The sequence below is a fragment of the Diabrotica virgifera genome, chromosome 3, assembly GCF_917563875.1.
Source record: "Diabrotica virgifera virgifera chromosome 3, PGI_DIABVI_V3a".
NCBI classification, from domain to species: Eukaryota; Metazoa; Arthropoda; class Insecta; order Coleoptera; family Chrysomelidae; genus Diabrotica; species Diabrotica virgifera.
Window position 1 is genome coordinate 109,655,336 of NC_065445.1, and position 25,759 is coordinate 109,681,094.

A 25,759-nucleotide genomic window follows, 5' to 3' on the forward strand; every position below is an offset into this window, starting at 1 on the left:
GATTTTATTATAATATTATAATATGTTGAACCAATCATATTTGACTTCAATATATTATTGATAAAATTGAAATTGTGGAGAATGTCTTATTTCTGTTACTGTTTATATACCTGTAAAACTTTCTGATGTTAATATTTTTAGCATTCTAAGATTATCCATTTCATCTATTTTTCTGTCACATTCCACTACTTTACTGATATGTTACAATAATATTTAAAACATGTTTTCAATACCACCATTACAGATTTTTACTATTATTAAAGAAATAAAACATACATCTCTTATACATTTTCGATATTTTCATTCCTTCTTATAAAAAGACGTCTACTTCCCATATTGCGGAAATAAAAAGAAAGGCACAAGCATCTTCATTTTACGTCATCTTCTAACTAGTAAATTTTATGCTTATATAAAGCATAAAATACATGCAATTTGGTCGTTTAGCTCACCCAAAGGACAAGAAGCTATTTCAAATCCGGATATTCCATCCTAAATCAGCAAAAAAAATGTATCTGTGGAAATGTGAGAGCATGTCTTATTATTTGAACGTTTTGTTTCCCCATTTTTGATAAAGAAAATGCAATAGTCTTGATGATGAGAGAGCAATACCCAAATCTAAGCTGACAACTCTTAGATGATAGTACTATCAGCCACTCCTCTGCAGCCCCACCTCAAAAAATCATAGATGAGGAACTAGCCAAATCTCTCCACAATTACAATGGCAATTCCCCCAGGTTCTACTGTCTGACTAAAATCCATAAGCCTCAACTGAGTATGCGACCCATAATATCATCAAGAAAACGCTCCTAATACTAATATAGCAAAATTATTAACAGACATCCTTTCTCAAGCATACAATTACAAGAATAACATTAATATAATAAACTCTTTTCTGTTCAGTTGTTTATTCAAAACTTATCAATTACCAAGAGAATATGTCTTAATAAGCTTTGACATGGTTTCTTTTTTTTTAATCTTCCATTTTCAAGCATAGTCACTTCCTTTCGGAACAAGATTTTGAGCCCCTTATCAATTTTCAATAGCTTTGATATTATAGTCACCTCCAATTCACATGTGAATTTGAGGTTGAGAATAGCATACCTTTTTTAGATATGCGAATGGTTGGCACAGAGAACAAATACATTGGGTACCACGTAGTAGAGGAAAGAAATGACGAGCAACCATTTCTTATATTACCACTCTGCACACTCAATGAGATAAAAACATAACCTCGTACAGGCTCTTAGCCTTAAAGTACATACATTGACGCATACGCTGTACAAAGACAAATATCTAGGCTTACTCAAATCCAACGTCATAGATAACTTTTTTCCCATGCTTATCATCAATAAACACCTATTCTCTAAAAGCTACCGTCACTCTATTTCGGAAGCACCTAACGGTGAAATATTAGCGTCCATTTCTAACAGCATACAGAGCATACATTTCAAACCATTCCCCGATCATCCCTGAACAACACACAAAATATGCTTCTCTCCCGTATTTTCCACAAGTCACAAACAAGCTTACTAAACTGTTCAAAAACTTACCCTTTAAAATAGCCCTAAAAACACCAAAACTGTTGGAAAGTTGTTTTCTAAGGACAAAACTCCATTGACCTCTTTAGAGCATATTTCCTATGCTGAGTGCGATTCCTGGTACATTGTCCAGACTAGCCGATCTCTTCTAGGTCGTCCCACTTCTCATAAAAGCGACATTAAGATGCCAAAACCCTCTTGTGCCCTTGCACAACTTGCCATTTTCACAAAACATCAGATCGACTTCACGAAAGTCAAAATACTAGCTAAACACAGTCATGTGTGATGACCGTAATCTATTTTTCTGTCATATTCCACTACTTTACTGATATGTTAGAAGAATATTTCAAATACGTGTTCAATACCACATACCACTATTACCGATTTTTACTGTTATTAAAGAAATAAAACACACATATTTTATACATTTTCGATATTTTCATTCCTTCTTATAAAAGAACGTCTACTCCCCATATTGCTGAAATAAAAAGAAAGGCACAAGCACCTTCATTTTACGTCATCTTCTAACTAGTAAATTTTATGCTTATATAAAACATAAAATACATGCAATTTGGTCGTTTAGCTCACCCAAAGGACAAGAAGCTATTTCAAATCCGGATATTCCATCCTAAATCAGCAAACATTTTTATATCTGTGAAAACGTGAGAGCATGCCTTATTATTTGAACGTTTTGTTTCCCCATTTTTCATGACAGATTCCACAGAAATAACTTTACTCCAAAGAAAAGCCGTGTTTACATAATAGAACACTGTCACGGGGATTTAGCTTGAATAGAAAACAGAGTTTCTCTGTATTTGGGCTGTTTTTACTTTATTTTCAACCTTTCATCGCCATGGTCGGCGTATGGCAATTATTTTTTAAGAGGATTTATTAAGCATTTTTAATCTAGTATTTTATTTGTTCATACATATTAATTCAATAAATGTAATGCACTTTGGATCACATGCATAGGTAGAGTATTGTTTCTTATAATTCACACTTGATGAAAATTCACAATTGTATCAATAGAGTATCTAAAATTACGTTATACCGACCACGAAAATCAACTTTAAGGTGATTGACCAAATTTGGTGATTCTTTATGTTTTCGAGGTCGCTGAATCTGAATATGAAGTTTATTTTTATCTAGAGTTGGTGGAACATGTTCAAAAATCAAATTTTATGCAAAAATGCGAAAAATCAATTTTGATGAATTTTCAACTTTACCTTCTTTGGCCACTGTAAAAATTTCCTGTTGTAAATTTTACTGTGTCAAGTTTGAAGTATTTAGATAACAACGAGCTATGTCCAAAATGTTTAAACAAATTAAAAAAGGAATTGTTAATTTTTAAACATTTTGTCAATAAAATATAATTTATGGAGTATTCTGGAAAATATTACGTCAAAATATTTAACAACAAAAAAGTTATGTGACTTTATAGACGAGCTGCACACCCCAAAAAATGTTTATTTCTCGAGATAATGTGTGGTGTAATGACCTCGGTGTAGTGAATGGCTAATTTTGGTCATAGTACATGTTGTTGATGATACTAAATACGAAAATTAGGTTTATTTTGAATTTTACGTGGGGGAACATTGGCAAAATCACAATTTTGCCCTAAAAATAAAAAAAAATGAAATCACATTTTTCTGCGTTTAATTCGCTACAACTCTGTTCCATTTTAGTATTTTTTATGAAATTTTTATAATGTATATTTCTTACCTTTCTGAAGACAATGGTGCCTGTTTCAATTTTTCTGTCTTATTGTAATAAAAGTTATGAATTGTTTAAAATAAAAGGTGCAGATTCCTGAATTGCAAAGTTTAATCGCAAAAATTGAGTGACAAAATTTGAAAGTTAGCTTTTTAATCAGGTTTATGTTAAAATATAGGGTACAAAGAATAAAATTTTTTATAGAAAAAAAAATGCCGCAATTTTTAATTTTAAGAAAAACGTGATTTCACTTTTTTTTATTTTTAAGGTATAATTGCGATTTTGACAATGTTCCCCCCGTTAATATTCAAAATAAACCTCATTTTGGTTTTCAGCACCATCAAAAACATAAAGTAAGACAAAAATTAGCTATTCACCACGCCGTGGTCAATATTTCGAGAAAAGAGAGTTTTTTTGGGGAGTGCCACTCGTCTATAAAGTCACATAACTTTTTTTCTATTTCACATTTTGACTTGACATTTTCCATAAAACTTCTTCATGAATTATGTTATATTGCTATGTTGGTTAAAATTATAAACTAAAAAGTTTGTCACTCAACTTTTTTAAGTAAACATGAAACTAACGAAATCTGACGACAAAAAAATGTTTAAAAATTAACAACTCCTCTTTTAATTTGTCTCAACATTTTGGACAAAGCTCGTTGGTATCTAAATACTTCAAATATGACACAGCAAAATTTTCAAAAGAAAATATTTACCGCGACCAAAGATACAGCGAGTTTAAGTTGAAAAATCATGAAAATTGATTTTTTGCATTATTGCTCAAAAGTAGTATGTTGAACATGTTCCACCAATTCTAGATAAAAATAAACTTCATATTCGGATTCAACGACCTCGAAAACATAAATAATGACAAAAATTCGCCATTCACCTATCATGCTTGCTTTTTCGATTTCTAAGCCTCAAATTAGGGGTGTGCCGCTCGCCTACTAAGATGATAAGGTATTTATTAGAATGAAAAACTTGTATTATATATATTATTATTGTATAATACCTATTTGTCAAAACTGACTAGCATATTGTTGTAACTGTCATATTTATTACTGAAATATGACCCGTATGCGCGCCAATGGAGAATATAAAATTGGTAATTGTATGTCAAAAAATGCGCAATTTCATTTGCATATCTCAACCGGTTTTCCAGCAATAAATAAATCGTCAGTTTGTAAGAAAAAATTCAACATCCCGTATCTCGGAAACGACGAATTTGCGGGCATATGTTTATAAAGCAAATGGTCATTATTTTTTCATGCAGAAAAACCCCTTAAAGTATGTAGCACTTATTTAGAAACACCCTGTATTAATAAAGAACATAGCTAGTTGTTAAAGTACCTAACTTTTTTATTCTCCAACATAAGCGAATGAATCAAAAAACAGAATGTTAAAAAAATGTTAAGAAAAGAATAGTTGGGTTTTAATTTTAGTATTTTATAAATGCTAGAATATACCACAGGGTTTGGTGAACTTTGAGAAAAAAACACAGTTTGATTGGTACACAGGGTCTTCCAACACTATTGCCACAAATGGGTTGCGTTGCTCCTGTAGTGATCCTTTCCCAAGTTAACATACACCTATTCTAACTTAGCTATACCGTACTGGTGACGACTAATGAGTCAGAAACACGTGTCTGCGGTTGTATTCCATCTTATACATATTTTGTTTTTTTATTATTATTTTCCATCCTTGTTCCGAGACATGCCGATATATACTACCTACCTTGATTTTCTATTAACTCGCATTAACATTTCCTTGTTTGATTGTTTGAAACGTTCTAAACGTTTGGCATTACTTTCCTCAGGTAGCTATAGCTTCTTTCGTGGATGTGTTAGTTGAATGTCAGAAGACCCTGCCTTTCAGGGCGACGACCAACACAGTCACGGAGGTAACGTTTCATAACGTTTTGGCTTTTCTTTCCTCAGGAAGCTTTACCTCCGTGACTGTGTTGGTCGTCGCCCTGAAGGCAGGGTCTTCTGACATTGTTGTCACAATTGGTACCATTGCTCCGGTAGTGATCCTTTCCCAAATTTATACTTGTACTCGCTTACTCAACATTCTTTATTTCATATCGTTTTGGCTTTCCTTTCCTCAGATAGCTTTACCTTCGTGATTGTGTTGGTCGTCGCCCTAAAAAGCAAGGTCTTCTGACATTGTTGTCACAAATGGTAACATTGCTCTGTAGTGATCCTTTCCCAAGTAAATTGCTTCTTTTTCTAACTTGGATATACCGTACTGATGGAGACTAATGAGCCACAAATACGTGTCTACTGTTGCATTCCATCTTTTTTATATATTTTAATTTTGTATTCACATTCACATTGAGAATTGTTTGCTCATAATTTTCTTTTACTATATTTAGAGTTGTACTCGTTTACTCAACATCCTTTATTTCATAACGTTTTGGCTTTTCTTTTCTCATTTAGCTTGACCTCCGTGACTATGTTGGTCGTCGCCCTGAAAGGCAGGGTCTTCTGACATTGTTGTCGCAAATGCTAACATTGCTCCTGTAATGATCCTTTCCCAAGGTAAATTGCTTCTTTTTCTAACTTGGCTATACCGTACTGATGACGACTAATGAGCCAGAAACACGTGTCTACGGTTGTATTCCATCTTTTTTTATATTTTAATTGTGAATTCACATTCACACTGCGAGTTTTTTGCCAATGATTTTCATTTAAATACAAAATACAACACAGCCATTCCCGTGTAGTTCCCAATAACTTCGAACAGAGTATAGGCATTTCATGTACGGTTATTATTCTATGATTCAGAAATTTGTAATGACAATAGCTGAACTGCATGACGGTGTTGCCGTTTTGTAAAAAATTACACACAAAAGCTTAGTTGTAAACAATATACGCCAAAACACTCCCGCTGGTACATATCTATTGAACATTTTAACAATCGGGAACCTGAACCAACATTTATACAGCGCATAAATATTTGTTGAATCAATGAAACATTTGAATGAGCTTCAAAACAATAACCATACAAAATGGACAATAATGTACATCATCAAATAATGTAATTTTGGTAAGTGCTTCCGGCAATGATTATTTATTTTGCTTTATTCATTTATCATGTAGAATTATTTATCGTACAAGCACTACACAACATAGAGTGGTGGCCAGTAACAAAACAATAAATGTATAACCATTTTTGACGTATTTATTAAAGCAATTTACTATTTATACACTCAAAAAAATGTATTCCTTCCGTATAGGTTTATTTTTATTAATTTAAACGAAAAAGTAATCGATAGGAATAATAAAGTGCTTTTAGACATTTTAGAGTATTGTCACATCAATTCTTATAGTATTATGTTTTCATATGGGATGAAACCACAACTGTTGATGTAATAAAAATTATATTTCTTAATTAACTACTGGACGTTTTGATTTCGTCATCGGAAATCGTCATCAAGAGCGTAGGCGCAAATATTTTACGGTTATTCCTAAATTTTCTTTCTTTACACGGCACATTACGTATATGTGGTAAAATTCTCACTGACATGGAGATGTAAACATTACTTGAAAATTACATGACATTGTCATCATTAACATAGAGATGGCTTTTGAATGTTCTTGGATAACCGTTACTTGTATAATCGCTTAAATTATTAATTCAGTTAATTAATATGATACTGCTTTCACTCACTATGCATTCAGTGATTACAATAATTTATATATTATACAATAAAAACTAATAAGTAATCGAGAAAAGGGAAAAAGGCATAAAGTGATTTTTATAATAATATATTGTTACTATATAATGCTTAGATTAATTTTTAACATCTTTAACAATAGTCTAGTCGCAACATAGGGGTCCCGTGGACACTTTTGGTCGCCGCGATTTGATGGTGGTATTATAGGTTTTTTGGGTCATTCAATCCAATGGAAGTGGTCTGGAAGCCCAAATGTGGTGCTTTTAATTGTTATTAACAAATTATGGTAAAATTAGGTATTTTTCAGGAATTATTAGAAACCCTGTAAATAAACTGATAGTGATAAGGTCTTCTGTGGTGTATTTTTGGTCGCTGCATCGAATGCGACTAGTCGCGATTACCCAAAATGTGTTACTTGAAAAGCTCGAAATGCGTTATCTACAGCAAGTTTGTAGTCTTTTTCGTAGTATTTTTATACGCTAAATCTAAATACGTAGTAGACTTTGTTATTAATAAATTATTGCAAAAATAACGGTTTATAGCACGTTTACTCACGGTTTTGCTCTGGATTTTAAAAAACCACTTGGAATGACATGAAATTTGGCATACACGTAGCTAACATGTCAAACAAAACAAGTGATATTGTGCCGATGTGTGCTTTTACCCTGGGTGTGAGTTTCACCCCGCTTCGGGGGTGAAAGAAGAAACCCTGAAAATAAGTCCGGAATTGGATAAACTGATTAATTCTAAGCAACGTTTGTTCTATACAGTTTTTTCACTAAATTAATACTTTTCGAGTTATTTGCGAGTGAATATGTCTATTTTTCAACAAAAAACCAAATAACTCGAAAAGTATTGAGTTAGTGAAAAAACTGTATAGAACAAAAGTTACTTAGAATTAATCAGTTTATACACTTCCGGACTTATTTTTAAAGGTTTCTTTTTTCACCCCCGAAAAGAGGTGAAACTCACCCCCAGGGTAAAGTCAGACATCGGTAGAATGTCACTTGTTTTGTCTGACATGGTAGCTACGTATATGCCAAATTTCATGTAAATCCAAATGTTTTTTTTTATTTAGAGCAAAAACCTTGAGTTAACGTACTATAAACCGTTATTTTTGCAATAATTTATTAATAACAAAGTCGGAACGTTGTTTAAGCTATCACGACTAGCGGCAATCGATTTAGCGTATAAAAATACTATGAAAAAGACTACAAACTTGCTGTAGATAGTGCATTTCGAGCTTTTCGGCGAATAAACTATTATTTTGTTATTAACAAAATACGAACACATTTTGAGTAATCGCGACTAGTCGCATTCAATTCAGCGACCAAAAATACACCAGAGAAGACCTTAACACTATCAATTTATGTACAGGGCTTCTAATAATTTGCTTAAAGTACCTTATACCAAAATACAATATACCTAATTTTACAATAATTTGTTAATAACAATTAAACGCACCACATTTGGGCTTCCAGACCACTTCCATTGGATTCAGCGACCCAAAAACCTATAATACCACTATCAAATCGCGGCGACCTAAAAGTGTCCACGGGACCCCCTATGTTGCGACTAGACTCAACCAAATACTTGGATCACAGAGATCACAGATATCTTGGTGTATTCTGTGCTTGGATTTTCTATAAATAATAAACGATAATAGTTATTTTCCTAATTAGTGCCGAAAGTGATACTTTCACGCACGATACTGCCGTTGGCCCGAACGACGCGACAGCGGAGTTCGGGCAAGCAGTCGAGTGCAAGGAAGACACTTTCCGCATGAGTTAAGAACAATATTTTTTCTAGGGCCGTACATTTGGAAAAAAGCCACAAAAAATAAAGTTATATCAATTTTTATTTAGAAGTGAAAATACACAAATTAATTCTTTGACAAGGTTGTCAAAACCAAACTTTCAATAAAATGGGTTACCACGACGACGATATTGGTTTCCATGACGACGATTCAAAACCATTGTAATTGTCTACTGATCTGACTTTTACATATTATGTCAAAATAATTTTATTTCATCGAATTATCAGTAGTAATTGCACAAGAGCTCTAAAATTGTCGAATTTTTCCCGAGTGACACTTTGACAGTTTTAATTTCACGACCCAAAGGGGAGTGAGAGGCTCCAAAAGAAAAAGTCTAGAGGTGTGATGTCGCTGGATCTAGGAGGCCAATTCACTGGTTGGAAGCTCGAACCTCATCCGAACACTTCAGAAGATACATCTTCTATATTGTTGATGTCCATTAGGAATTTATTCCAAATGGGCCCGTGAGGATAAATTTGGAACACTAATTAATAATGCCTCAACCGCTTTTTTAAGTTTTCGATTAAAACATTTGGTCCATTATAGAGCTACCTGCTCTAAAACCACTTTGATATTAACCAAGGAGAATTTCATGTTACCAAAGAAAAAATAAACGTTTTCGAAATCACATCGTAAATAATGGAAAATAACTATAAATTTCATATATATATTGTTATATTTCTATTTGATATGAAAATTAAAATTTGATAATTATAGACAAAATTCAATTTAATATAAAATATTTTCAATTTTCTCAACCACGGGCATATAAATTTAGAACAACCTGTATACAACAAATTGTTATATTTAATTTTAAGAAGTGATTAAAACGATACTCGGAACAATGCGCTTAAAATAAAACTAAAGTGAAATCGAAAATAGGTCATTATCGTTGTTCGCGGAAGGTGCAATCATTAGCCGATGCTAAAGAAGACTTAGTGAAAGTAGATAATAGATCATTAAATTTTGTAATTAGTAGAAAGTAATTTTAGAATGGGAATTAACTATTTTCTTTGAAATCCATTAAGCATATTTAGAAAGTTTAAAAATTGGTTTTGAGGAATACTGCGAATGAGAGTTGGTGGTGGAATTTTGATTTGTGAATCTGGAAGGGATATTTAGAAAGGAGGGGAATGAATGACAAAAAGAGATCAGAATGTTTTGAGCTGTCGAGAAGTGAAGTCGAGTAGTAGACGGTAGTGTTCGAGGAGTGAGAAAGTCGTTGTAGTTCCGTGAGTGTGGAGTATCTATCGTGGAACGAGAAGTAGGCCAGGTCGAGAGTAAAAGAACCTCCTTAAGCCAAGAGTTTCCGGTAGCTGATTGCAGTTTCGAAAAAGGTAGAACACAGCATCACGACAGAAGCAGGAAACGAGAGCTATACGAGCTAGTTTCGGAGGAGAACATTACTGGAAGCCAGGACGAGGTTTTGATTGCAGCCAAGGATAGCAGGAAACGGGTCTTGTGTGAAGACATTCTCAGTGCACCAGAAAAAGGTCAGTCTCATTTGTTTGGACATGAATGTATGGGTTTTTCGTAGTAAATACCAATTTAAAATTGAAAAAACATAATCAATAATATCAGAAAAGCTTCATCAAACTTAAATAGAATTGTTGCTGATAAATCATAATAGTTAAATGTTAATAAAAACTTTCAATTGGAAATCAAAAGAAAATAATATTCCCATGTATAAATGTTATGTTTAAGAATAATAAGATATAGCAAATATTAAGCAGTGATTGCCATTTAAATAAAATAAACAATATTTTGATTACAATTGTAACCCATATGTGTATTTTTTTTACTCTTTTCTTTTCTATCCCGATTAGGAACCATTAAGAAATACTAGAAGCCACGAAAGTAAGTAATTAATTTATAATTCGCCCTGAGATTGAAAACATATTGATATGTGATCTGGTTAATTAATTGGATTAGTATTAATACATTAATTAAATTAAGTGACATATAAAATTATTATCTCATATCAATAATCAAGATCACAACAATATATATATATATATATATATATATATATATATATATATATATATATATATATATTTCAATACTTTAGAATTCATACACCATATGTGTCAAAAATATACCAAAATACACTCATCGGCACAAAATTCCGCCACCCAAAATTTTTGATTAAATTTGACAAATATAACTTTATTATTTGTACTCCGATTTTCAAGATTCTTCCATCAGTTTATAGGTACATGTTTTGGTGTCGTTTGTTGTTATTTCGGTAATAAAATTTTTTTGTTTAGATGGCATTATACGGGGGTGAATAAAAGCGTTGTATTTTCTCCTAATTTTAAAAAATTGTGTGGAAATATTGGAGGGCTGATTTTGTTACATTCTCCTTTTGTATTATCTTGGAGATATCCCAAAGATTTTGTTTTCTGAATTATCCGAATCTCCCTTTTCTTCTAAAAGCTGTACAATTTTTTGTAAATAAAAACACTGATTGATTCATAAACAAATGCCGAATATGCCTCGAATATGGCTCGGCTGTGTTTTAGTTTTGAAACGAAATTGAAAATGGTTATTCATTTTTGATTTACATTTACTCTGTGTGGAGTATCAAGGGAACCATTCTCGTTGGAACTTTACCGCGCTGAGCAGATGGGACGTGAATTGTAAATTGTAGAATTCCCTCATCTTCCTTAGTCTCAGCATCCGTATGGCTTGCAAATTGTAGAAGCCTCGGAGGTGTAACCAGAGAAGGTTCCCATTGTTTTCATTCTAGTGGGGTGTAGAATAGCATTATGTTGTTTTATATGCCATTAGAGTGAAAATGTAGTCTTTTTGCTAGCAGTTGCCGCTAGGGCATCTATGTCATTTCGTTCGTTGCAATCCGGGACTGCACGCTGGGGTTTGTTTTGGTTGGATCAGGGAGAGCAGCATATGTGCCTCCTGATGAGAGACTAATAAGTTTCGAAACCGGTAGGGGTGCTTGCAGCACTCTCTGATTGGACTAGAATATGGTTCGGCTGTGTTTTCGTTTTGCAACGAAATTGAAAATGGTTATTCATTTTTAAAAAAACAAAATATTAGGGATATCTTCAGGATAATACAAAAGGAGTATGAAAGAAAATCAGTCCTCCAATTTTTTCACAGATTTTTTTAAAGTTAGGAGAAAAAATAACCTTTCCATTCACCCCCGTATAATGCCATCTAAGCAGAATCAAAAATTTTGGGTGGCGGAATTTTGTGAAGGTGAGTGTAGATCAGCCACAATTTCAATGTAGAAATTATACCTGACAAACAAGTGTTTGTTATTTTTGAATGCAAACGTGCGTATATCGTAACTTTTACATCATACCGTACTTAAACCACTCATTTAAACTATCTAAAAATACATTGAGTTGGTTTATTTTTGTCAGCGGACAACTGAGTGCGGGTGAAACTTAATATTAACAATTGCTACGATTTTATTCAATGTTAGATTATGTCTTGAGAAAAATAACATTATATCAAAACTTTAGCTGAAACATCAGCTTCTGTGGTATTAATATTTAAAAACATTCAAAGGATAACAGAATAGATATCCGAAACGACAGTTGATGAATTATATAAAACATGACCTAAAAGCAAGGTCCGTAAAACGAGATTAAAGATAAATTTTGACTAATATCTGTGAAATTCTGATAGGTTTGTTTTTACGTGACATATAAACTATTATGCCAGATACCATAGATAGACTATAGACCATAGATCTTCATCTGACGAGATACAATTATACAGGTAATTAAAGGTTTTAAAAGATAGTAGGGGGTATATCTTCTTCTTTAAGTGCCATCTCCGCTACGGAGGTCGGCAATCACCATAGCTATTCGGAGTTTGGAGTCGGTTGCTCTGAAAAGTTCATTTAATGTACATCCCTACCATTCTCTCAGGTTGCGCAGCCACGATATTCTGCGTCTCCCTATGCATCTTTTTTCTTGAATCTTTCCCTGCAGAATGAGTTGGATCAAGTTGTATCTCTCTCCAGGTGTAATATGTCCGAGATATTCCAATTTTCTGGTTTTGATTGTATTTATTCATTTTTTTATTCAGCTTTCTCAGAACCTCTTTGTTTGTGACGTGTTCTGTCCATGATATTTTCAGAATTCTTCTATATACCCACAACTCGAATGATTCCAGTTTTTTCATTGATGCCGCATTCCAGGTCCAAGCTTCCATTCCGTAAAACAGAGTCGAGATAACGTAGCACCTAGCCAACCTTACTCTTAGCTATAACTTTAGATCTCTTACCTCATTATTTAGTGAATATTTGTGAGAAATATCTAACTAATAGAAGATTTCAAGTTTCAGCAGACCGAAAGATGTTTAGGATACAAGAAGTCCAGGAAGGAATGCCACAGGGCCGTAATCTATTGCCTATTTTATATAAAAATTTTGTTTCAGATTTATTAACAGATGCCAGAACTAACACAGCTTTGTATGCAGACAACACAGCCATCTACACACCAGGAAAGGACGAAAGAAGAATTGTACGGACACTAGAAGGCCACTTAGATAGAATTTCAGAATACACGGACAAATGGAAAATCAAGATAAACGCAGACAAGACGCAGTTCATCATCTTTACGCAGCAAAACAGTCTAATAGCAACAGAACTAACGATGAGCGGAAATTTCATCCAATCAACACCATCCGTCAAATACTTGGGAGTCCACAAGGTAAAAGCTGCATTAGTAAAAAGACTAATACAACCTTATATTTTTAGGTCCTCGCCATTGTCGAAGAAGAAGAAGATTTAGCTTCACCAGGCCTATGTTAGGTCTGTGATGCTGTATGCGGTCCCAGTATGGAGCTCCACGGCGGAAACCAACTGGAAGAGGCTAGAATCCACAGAGACGTCATGCTACCGGATCATAGACGGGGCAGCTTGGCAAGACCGAGTTACTAATGCAGTCATCCGAGAAAGGCTCCAGTACACACCACTGAGGGATGTGGCCGTGAACAGGACATCATATTTCTTTCACCAGGCCACAAGAAGACTCCTTAAGACAAGAGATATCCTTGAAAAAAATCAGGTACAGAGGATATATAGAAAAAAACACCGTCTGATCGACCATCTGATCAGACAATAGCCAGGTGGTTGCAAAACTGGTTCAGGAAAGTAGGTACGATGCCACGAAAAATACCCACAGAAAAAGATGTCCAAACGACTAAGGCATGGAGAACCAGAAACCCACAACGAATGCAGTCCAAAGGTGATGGTGCAACAGCGGAACGTCGAAAAAGAAATGAAATATTTTAAGTGAATTTATTATAAATATTATTAAGGCAATAAATGTTTTATTTTTATTATAGTAATACAGGATACATATAACATTGTAGGAACTTGATTCTTAGTTGAAGTTCAGCTGAGAATTGCACAGTATAGATCAAAGGCAGGGTTTAGATACTGCGATAAATCCGAGTAATTTATCGATATCGATCGAGTTATTTCAATTTGTCGTCGTGTGTAAACGGTACATCGCAGCGATTTGTCGCGGTGTAACGTAATAAAAAAAATTGAGAAATCGTAGCGATTTATTGTCACGATAAATTGTCGCATTTATCGCAGCGTCTAAACCAGCTTTAAGTAGATATCATAAATGCTCGTCTTGCAATTTCTATACGAGTTTTAGTTTCTTCATCAATATTTAAAGAGGAGGGCATTTAGCACAAAATAAATCGATTTTAAATACAGCATCTAGAGACTTGCAGTTTTTTGCAATATGTTCAAAATGACGTCAGGCAAAAAGCCTACTGTTCAAAAATGGGTGGAAATGCACAAAATACATCCAAAAGTGCACAAACATGTAAAAATCAGTATACTATGAACCCACTTCTGTTATTCGGGAGGTTTTTGGGGGTCACTGAACACGAGTGCGCCATCAGAACCGACCCCCTGATCACCTGGTGCCCAAGGTCACCGCAAGGGACGCCATCTAGAGTTTCGAGGGTTTTTGGTATTAAATTGATGCAAACGGATTACTTATGGGTTTCTGGGGTCGATAAACACGAATATGCCATCACGATTGACCTCCGGAGTACCTGGTGTCCAGGGTCACTACTAAGACACGTCATATTTAGGAGTTTCGAGGGGGTTGGCATTAAATTGCTGCAAATAGATTACTTAAGGGTTTTGAGATCGCTAAACACGAATACTCAGTCAGAAGTGACCTCCAGAGCACCTGATGCCCAGGGTCACTGCAAGGAAGGTCATCTTCTGGAGTTTCGAGGGTCTTCGGTACTGCATTGATGCAAACGGATTATTCATAGGTTTTTGAGGTTGCTGAACCCGAATACCCCATCAGAACAGACACCGGAGTACATGGTACCTAAGGCATCTTCTGGAGCTTTGAGAGTTTTCGGTACTAAATTAATGCAAACCATTAACTCATAGGTTTTTGGGGTTGCTGAACGTGAATACACCATTAGATGCGACCCACGAAGCACCTGGTGCCTAAGAAAGGTCATTTTCTGGAGTTTCGAAAGTTTTCGGCATTAAATTGATGCAGATGGATTACTCATGCATTTTCGAGAGTTTTCGGTACTAAATTGATGCAAACGGATTACCCTTGTGTTTTGGGGTTGCTGAACACGAATATGACTTATAGGAAATACTCTGAAGTATCTAGTGACCACGATGAATAATACTATCAAAATATAATATAGTAAATCGATCTTGAAATACTTACTTACTTACTTACTTAGTCCTAAGCCTTTCTACCTTTAGGTGTAAGGCTGGTGGAGTTGAGTTTGGCATTGTAGTCTCCATGCTTTCCGATCTTGCGCTAGGTTTCTTGCACTTTCCAATGTCAATCCCTTCTTCTCGACTTCTTTCCTGATTTCATCTACCCACATAACTCTTGGTCTCCCTCTTTTGTTTTTCCCCTGCACTCTCGTTTCGAACACTCGTTTTGTTAGCCTCTCGTTCGACATTCTACACACGTGCCCGAACCATCTAAGTTGTCCTTCTACTATTTTTTCATTGATTGGTTCTAGTTTTAGGTTTTGTCTAATTGTTTCGTTTCGTATTTTGTCTGTCCTTTTTCTGTTTGCTATTTTCCTCAGGAACCTCATTTCCATAGCATTGACTCTGGATTTTTGTCTCCCCGTCAATGTCCATGTCTCGCTGCTATACATGATTGTTGGTCTAACTACTGATTTAACGACTGCCGTTTTTACTTTTTCCGGTATCCCTTTTTTCCCAAAAAATGTTGTTTTCATAGTGTTAAATAAGCTTCCTGTTCGTCCCATTCTCTCGTTTATTTCCATGTCTTGTTTACCATTTGATTCGATTATTACTCCTAGGTATTTAAAATATTCCACTTGCTCTAGTTGTTTCCCGTCTAATTCTATTGCGTGTGTCTTCCTCGTATTTGAAATTATCATTGTTTTTGTTTTCTCTGTATTAATTTTCATATTTATGTTTGATAGTTCTTCTTCTAGGATTTCAAGATTGTTCTGTAAGTCTTCTCTGTTTTCTGCTATCAATACCATGTCGTCTGCAAATAGTAGCTCCGATAGTTGAGTCTGTTTCATTTGCCAGTATCCTAATGTTAGTTTTCTCATTCTTCTCTTGGCTTTCTTTATCGCTTCATCCAGTACCACTGAGAATAGCAGTGGACTCAGCACGCATCCCTGTTTGACGCCTTGACTTGTAGAAAATTCTCTGGATTCCTCGTTATTGGTTCTTACTGTATTTGTATTATTTTTGTACATATCCTTTATTACTTCTATTATGTGTCTGTCGACTCCCCTTTCTGTTAGTGTCTTCCAAACGTCCTTTCTTCGGATTCTGTCAAACGCCTTTTCCAGGTCAATGAAGCACATATGTATCTCTCTATTTTTCTTGATTACCTTCTCACTTACTTGTCTTAATGTGAATATTAGGTCTTGCGTGCTTCTGTCCTTCCTGAATCCACACTGTGTGTCTTCCATAGTTGTTTCTATTTGTGTTTTTATTCTTGTCTCTAGTATTCTTGCTAATACCTTCCCAGGGATACTTGATATGGTGATACCTCGGTAATTATTACAGTTTCTCTTGTCTCCCTTTTTGTGTATTGGTAATATAATGTCTTTCTTCCAGTCCTTTGGTAATTCTGCTCTATTTATGATATCATTCATTAGTTCTTTCATGCTATCCATTCCCTCTGTTCCCATGAATTTTACCATTTCCGGGGTGATATGATCCTTGCCTGGTGCTTTGCCCAGTTTTACTCTTTCTATTGCTTTCTCTAATTCCTCTCTTGTTATGGATTCCACTTGTTGTTCTTCATTCCTTTCTTGTATCTCCCCTATGTTGTCCTTGTCTACATGAGTTAGCTCTTTGAAATGTTCTCTCCATCTTTCCATTATTTGTTTTTCTTCTGTTAGTACGTTTCCATTCTTGTCTTTTATATTCGGCATCGTGTGCTCTTTCTTTTGTCTGAGTTGTTTTAATGCGCCGTAGAAGAGTTTTTGGTTTTCCCTATAATTTTTTGTCATTTTTTGTCCAAATATCTCCCATGACCTTTCCTTTCCTGCTTTCACCGCTATTTTAACCTCTTTCCTTTTTTCTTTATATGCTTCGTAATCTTCCGGGTGTTTTGTGCTTAGGTATCTTTTCCATTTGTCTTTTTTGTTCTTTATTTTCTCTCGTATTTCTTCCGTCCACCATTCTGTTCTCCTCATGTTAGTGTTTGCTATTTTTGCTTTCCCGCAAGTTTCCTCAGCTGCTTTGATTATGCTGGTTTTTAGATATTCCCATTTTTTTTTCTATATTTGTATTTTTTGCCCTACCTTTCAAAGTATTATCTAAGTTTTCTTGGAATTTCTTCTTATATATTTCCTCTTTTAATTTGTAACTTTTTATTTTTTCATTTACTACCTTTCTTCTCTTTTCTTCTTTTTCCTCTGTTGTTCTCATTCTCATTATTACTAGATGGTGGTCACTGCCAATCTCCGAGCCTCTTTTCACTTTCGTATCCTGTACTCTTTTCCATTTGTTGCTGCTTACCAAAAAGTAATCTATGATTGATTTTTCGTTTCTGCTGTCTTGTACTCTCGTGTATTTGTGTACTTCTTTATGTTTAAATTTTGTATTTGTTATAACTAGTTTATTCTCCATACATATTTCTATTATTCTTTCACCATTTCTGTTTAGCATTTCTTCTCCTTCTTTTCCCATGCACTCCTCTATTCCGCTGTTGTTGTTTCCGACTCTACCGTTTAGATCTCCCATTACAATTATGTTTTCTTCCCCATTATCAATTTGCATTTGGAGCTCCTCGAAAAATTTATCTTTCTCTTCCTTTCTTGCATCTTCATTTACTCCGTAGGCTGTTATTATTGTCCATATTTCTTCGTCCATCAGTTTAATTTTCACCGATAATATTCTCTGGTTAACATATGTTTCTTCTATAACGTGTTGTAGTCTATTCGGTGCAATTATTATCCCGACTCCTTCTTTTGCTCTCTCTTTTGTATCCGCTCCTACCCAAAGTAACCAATATCCTTTGTGTATTTTCTTAAGACCTTTTCCTTTCATCTTCGTTTCTGTTATTCCTAGTATTTCTATTTTTTGTCTTATCATATCTTCTACCAGTTCTTCCTCTTTTCCATTGATGCTTCTCACATTCCATGTTCCCATTTTTATCTCTCCTTTTTTCTGCAATCTAGCTTTCCCCTTTTTCCTATTTTCATCCTTGTTTACCTTTGCATCATCTTTTTCCCTATCGCTTTTCCCATTCATTGCCTTGGTTGTCATTGTTGTGGGTCCGGTCTCATTATTTTCTTTTAGTTTTTTGAAGTCCCTTCCCCGATATTTCTGTGAGTTAGTATAAGTTTCTCTTTATTATGGTCCCATTTCCACTCCTTTCCATTAATCTCCAGTTTCATATATCCTATCTTCGTAGTATTACCTTTGTCTTTTTCTTCTTTTGCCATTTTCCTAATTTTTGCTTGTATTTCCCTTTCCTTTCTTGTTAAATCTGATTCTATATACACCTTTTGTCCCTGTAGATTTTTCAGTTTTCCTTTGTTTTTTAGTACACTCATCTTATCCGTTAGGTTTTCCATTTCTGCTACAAAGATTTGGTCGCCGATCTTCACCGCTCCTCTCAGTCTGACCTCTAATTTCAGATTTCTTCCTATGAAGTGTTCTACTGACTCCTTTACAGGCTTTCCGTCGGTAGCATCTAGTGTTAGGCCTTTTAATACTATATTATTTCTCCGTCTATCTTTTTCCAATTGTTCTATTCTATTGTTTGCCATTTTTAAACCTTCTTCCAATTTTTCGTTTTTTTTCTTTCAGCTCCTTAATATATTCCATCGTTTCTTTTTGGTCTTTCCGTATGGTTCTTATTTCTGCCATCATTTCATCATTTTTCCACATAACTTCCCGCATCATTTTTATCATCTCTTCATTTGTGTCGTTGCTTTTATTCGGTGTTCGTCTCGTCAGGTTACTCTTTTCAAAATATAATTTATCTTCTTTATATTTTTTCTTCTTAGATTCTTCGTCGCCACTATCAGATAGTTCTTCATTCTTTCTATAGGTTTCCTTTCGGATTGTTCCTGTTCCGCCACTGGCCATTTTAAATTAAATGTTAACCTCAGCACTAATATAAATATTATTATTATACACTTAGAAGTTTATTTTTATTTCGCACAAGAACAATCTTGAAATAAATGAAGGAAAACATTATCAGATATAAATTGAGTTTATATCTATAAATAGGTAAAAACAATTATAGCACAACATATTTATTTTAATAAAAAGTCTACAAACAGCAAACAAAATTTAACCAATTTGAACGCTTTCTTTGAACAGCAACTCGGAAAACCTCCGAGTACTCGGTGTGCAGTCACTCTGACCACTAGTAACTCAGGGAGTCGGTTTTGATTTCATATTAGTGTTCAGTAAACCCAAAAACACATGAGCAATTCATTTGCATGAATTTAGTACCGAAATTTCTCGAAATTCCATAAGGTGATATGTCTTAGGTACCAGGTGCTCCGGTATCTGTTCTGATGGTGTATTCGTGTTCAACAACCCCAAAAACACATGAGTAATCCGTTTGCATCAATTTAGTACCGAAAACTCTCGAAATTTCAGAAGATGACGTGTCTTAGGCGCCAGGCGCTCCGTTGTGTGATCTGATGGCGTATTCGTATTCAGCAAACCAAAAAAGTCATGAGTAATCCGTTTGCATCAATTTAATGCAACATACCCTCAAAACTCTAGAAGATGACGTGCCGTAGGCACAATATGCTCCGTGGGTCAGATCTGATGATGTATTCATGTTCAGCAACCCCAAAAACCCAATGTATCAATTTAGTACCGAAAACTCTCGAAACTCCAGAAGATAACTAAGGAGGTGATCCGGTGTCTGTCTTGAAGGGGTGTTCGTGTTCAGCAACCCCAAAATCCTACGAGTAATACGTTTGCATTAATGTAGTATCGAAGACCCTCTAAACTCCAGAAGATGACGCCCCTTTCATTGACATTGTGCACCAGGTGCTCCGGGAGTCGGTTCTGACGGCATATTCGTATTTAACGACCTCAAGAAACCCTCCAGTAATTTATTTGCATCAATTTAAAGTCGAAATCCATCGAAACTCCAGAAGATGATGTTCCGTGCAAAGGCCCTGGGCACCAGGTGCTCCGGGAGTCTGTACCGATGGCATATTTGTGTTTAGCAACCTTAAAAAGCCCCGAGTAATCCATTTGCATCAATTTAATGCCGAAAACCATCGAAACTCCAGAAGATGACGTGACCTAGTAGTGGCCTTGGCACCACGTATTCCGGAGGTCAATTCTGATGGCATATTCGTACTTAGCGACCCCAAAGATCCATGAGTAATCCGTTTGCATCAATTTAATGCCGAAAACCTTCGAAACTCTAGAAGATGACGTCCTTTGCAGTGACATTGGGCACCAGGTTATCCGGGTGTCAGTTCTGATTTCGTATTCGTGTTCAGTGGCCCCAAAAACCCCCGAATAACAAAATTTTGTCCTTAGTATACTGATTTTGACACATTTATGGACTTTTGGATGCATTTTATGCACTTTAAAGTGCAATTATGAATTTCCACCCATTTTTGAACAGTAGACTTTTTTCCTTATGTCATCCTGAACATAATGCAAAAAACTGTAAGTCTCTAGGTACCGTATTTAAAAATCTATTTATTCGGGTGTTTTTAGTGCTAAATGTCCCGGTCTATTAGTGTTTCGTTTATCCTAGATATTTAAAATCGAGACATGATGATTGGTAGTTATAACGATGATGAATATTATAAAATGCTCTTAACATAAACGTTTAAATGCTTATTTTTTAGCAGTTGCTAGATCAAATTCGTGTGAGTTAATTTTTAAATCATGTTACAAATTGCAAATGCCATGATACTTTTACTCAAAAGCGTAAACAAGTATCCTGTAAGCTTCACTTTAACGTTCAATACCCACTACATTTTTTATTCACAATGTATACATAAATAATATTTGGACGAACTTAGGAATGAGTATTAGTATTTAAAATTAGTCTCATAGTGATTACATTAGTAGACACCTCCACTTAGTATTCTATTTTGAAACTGTCCCAGTTTTTTTATTAAAACGTTTCCGTACGTATTGTGTTTATTTCGTTGAGATTTTTACAATTTTATACATTTAAAAAAATTGTACGTTAATGTGACTTACATTTTTTTGTTTAATATAAATAATATACTATTTATTTATCATGGATACGTTATAGTAGGGGAGGAAAGTATGGTAAATCTGCAGTCACTCGAGCGCTTTGGGGACCTATTGGAATGTGAAGAGTCGGTTTTAAAACCAAAAAAAGTTAAGTAAAGTTTTCCATTTTAGTGGGGACTTTCCATTTTTAATTTAATTTTCCATTTCCAACAATCGTTTTTTCCGATTATAGCGCCATTTATCCATAATTCGAAAAAATGTTTCAAATAAAAGTTACTAATTTTTACGTAAGGAATCCGAGTCTGCAATAAAAAACGGGGGCTCCAATTTAAAATTTTAAAATAACCCCCCACCCCACCTCCGTGGGGGTCGTGTTTGGTGCCATTCGATAGATTTTTCAAATATATTGAATAAGTGCATTTTTCAGTTTTTCGATCTGATGTTCATTTCGCGAAATATCGCGGGATTCGTATTTAAAATTTTAAATTTACCCCCCACCACTCTCCGTGGGGAGTCGTCTTTGTTATCATTCGATATATAAACGAGTGATAGAATGATGTCAGTGAAATTTGTAATTGATAAAGAGGTATTGAATGTTGTGTGTGTATGCTCCTCAAACAGGTCTGGGTGAAAATGAAAGATGACCTATGACCAATTAGGAGACGTACTGAGTGATATTCCAGCAGACGAGAAAATTATAATAGGAGGTGATTTCAATGCACATGTGGGCCAAGCCAAGACAGGATATGAAACAATACATGGGGGATTAGGCTTTGGAACTAGAAATGAAGCTGGAGATGACATGCTTGAATTAGCGACAGCATTGGATATGGCGATTGTTAACACATTCTTTAAAAAGAGAGAAACTCAACTTATTACCTACAAAAGTGGACAACATCAATCAAAATATACTACCTAATGATAAGGAAAGAAGACATACGTGAATGCAAGGACTGCAGGGTAATAGTTAGTGAGACAGTAAGCCAACAACATAAGCTGCTTGTTCTGGACATCGAAGTAAAAAGCGAAACTAAACAAAAATATCGGAGAGGACCACAAAAAATCAAGTGGTGGATGCTAAAAAATGAGAAAGATGGTCTATTCAGAGAAAGAATAGTAGAAAAAATATGTTGGAACATAAAAGGAAGCCCTAACACAATTTGGAGAAAAATGGCCAATATTATTAGAGAAACGGCTATTGAAATACTTGGGAAAACGTCAGGAAAGAAGTTTGAGGATAAAGAGACTTGGTGGTGGTCAAATGAAGTACAAGGAAAAATAAAAGAGAAGGGAAAATTATATAAACAGTGGCAAGAAACCAGATCGGACATAGATCTTCAAAACTATATGGTCGCTAAAAAGGAAGCGAAAGTAGCAGTAGCAAAAGCTAAATCAGAAGCGAATTCAAACCTATACGATACCAGGTAAGGCGAAGCAAAAATATAATATATAAAATAGCCAAACAGAGAGCAAAGAAAGCACGAGATTTTAATCAGATTAGATGTATCCGAGATGAAAATAATAAAATACTAATTCACGAAAAGGATGTCAAAAAGAGACGGAGAAAGTATTTTGACAGTTTATTAAATGAAGAACTTGACAGACAGCCTGTGGAGTTAACGGAGACAGTAACAGCGATGGTTACCAGAATAACAAACGAGGAAGTGGCTCAAGCGCTTCAAAAAATAAAGAAAGGAAAAGCAGTCGGACCAGATGACATTCCTGGGGAAGTATGGAGAGCATTGGGAGAGACAGGAATAAGTTGGCTAGCATGTCTATTTAATAGAATTATGTAAGTTGGACAAATGCCAGACGAATCGAGAAGCAGTATATTACACATGCACACCATGAACATATGGGAGAGAGTAATTGATAGACGGATACGTAAAGAAACCGAAATATCCGATAATCAATTTGGCTTTATGCAGGGCAGATCAACAACAGATGCAATTTTCATTGTAAGACAACTGATGGAAAAATACAGGAATAAAAAGACCAACGCTCATATGGTATTCATTGATCTTGAGAAAGCATATGATAGAGTTCCTCGAGAGATGCTGTGGTGGGCACTCAATAAGAAAGGAGTCCCTGGCCAATATGTAAAGATTGTGAGAGATATGTATGAGGGAGTAACGACTAGTATTAGGACAGGTGTGGGAGAAACTGATAAATTTCAGGTGAAAGTAGGATTGCACCAAGGCTCGGAGCTTAGTCCTTATTTATTCTCATTAGTTTTGGACCAGATAACAGCGAAACTACAGGGTAGCATTCCATGGTGCCTAATGGATGCTGATGATGTAGTGTTAATAGGAAATAGTGAAAGAGACTTAGAACAAAAACTGGAAGAGTGGAGACAAGCTCTGGAGGAAAAAGGTTTAAAACTTAGTACGACAAAAACAGAGTATTTGGAATGTTCTTTTAAAGATGGAGTTAATATAAATAAAATGGTATCTTTGGATGGTGAACTGATTGTAAAAAGCAATAGTTTTAAGTACCTGGAATCAGTATTACAGAGTAATGGAGAAATAGATGGAGATGCATGCAGTAGAATTAAGGCTGGATGGATGAAGCGGAAAAAAGTGAGTGGTGTGTTGTGTGACAGAAAAATTCCAACGAAGCTGAAGGGAAAATCTATAAAACAGCCATAAGACCGGCCATGATGTACGGAACTGAATGTTGGGCAGTGAAAAAGAAAGAGGAACAACGAATGCATGTGGCGAAAATGAGAATGCTTAGATGGATGAGTGGAGTGACAAAGAAGGATACAATTAAAAATAAGTATATTAGGGGAAGTCTAGGTGTGGCATCAATTGATGCCAAAATGAGAGAGCATACGTTAAGGTGGTTTGGTCATGTTCAACGTCGAGACGTTTATCACCCAATACGAAGAATAGCTGAAGTGCAGATTCCTGGAAGGAGTAGGAGAGGAAGACCAAAGAAGACGTGGGGAGAGACGATTAGGCAGGATATGTTGGTAAAGGGGATTAATATTGATATGACCGAAGATATAATTGTGTGGAGAAATGCAATTAGGGAAGCCGACCCCGCATAGGGATAAGGCAAAGAGAATGATGATTGATGATGACTAGAAGTACTTTGAAGCCTTAAATACCTAAGATACTTAGCCCTTAATATTTGTCGCACTTATCTAGAAACACCCTGTACTGATGACGAACATGGCCAGTTGTTAAAGGACCTAACTTTTTATTATCCAACATAAGCGAATGAATCTAAAATCAGAATGTTAAGAAGATCAGTTTGATTCGTACACCCAGTATAAAATGACAGCCTACCTGTCTAACAACAATATTATTACAGCGATATTGTTAATAAATAAGGCTATAACATGGTAAAAAAAATCACTTAAATCGGACAACGGGTTTAGGAAATTCGTGACATTAAATTGACCAAATTTTTAAGTGGATCGATTTTTTTGCACGCGAGTGTCGTTTGGCCTGAAGTGTGTGCATTTATATCAGGATAAACTAGTTTGGTCTAGGGCGAACTAGTTTAGCCTACGCGCGATAAGACAAACTAGTTTGTCCTAAGCGCGTTAGGATAAACTAGTATGGCCTAGGCCAAACTAGTTTGAAATCGGGTTTGGCCGGTAACATATACATATAAATGGTATACATTTTTATTTTATTTTAAAAGTTTATATATTATGATTGCATCTTAGATTTTAGACCGTGCAGAGCTTTTTATAAACAATAAGTTTCTTTCGTAAAATTAATAATAAAATAGCTATCATAATTGTACTAAAATGATGTTGGGTATCGGTAATTTAAAATAAATTGCAATTTTTTTTTCAATTAGAAGAATCTAGCTACATATTAAAACATAGTTTTGAATTCTGAACAACTTTTTACAACGACAATTTTTGATATTGTGAAATATAAAAGTACTTCACTCTTGAGCGAAATTCATATTTCTTGACATACTTCTTATAAAATGGACAAAATTTGATATCTGATGGTTCCATCCTTGATTTGATAAACCATGTAGAGCATTTTATGAAGAATAACTTTTTTTCGTAAAATTGATAATAAAAAAGTTTCGCATATATGGTTCCAAGTTACGCAGACATTCTGTATAAGAGCTGAAATTTTTTTTTGAATTTTATTTATTTAGCGTATCTACTTTCACAGTACGATAAATACACAATTATAATATATTATTCAAACACTAAAATATATGTAACGAATGAACCTAAATATTAATGTCCAATGTCCAATTTACAGAGCCATTCAATTGCTTCTGGGGAGCATTCCACAAAGTCCTGGAAGTTTCCACGGTAGGCACGATTTAGGCAGTCTGAAACACAAT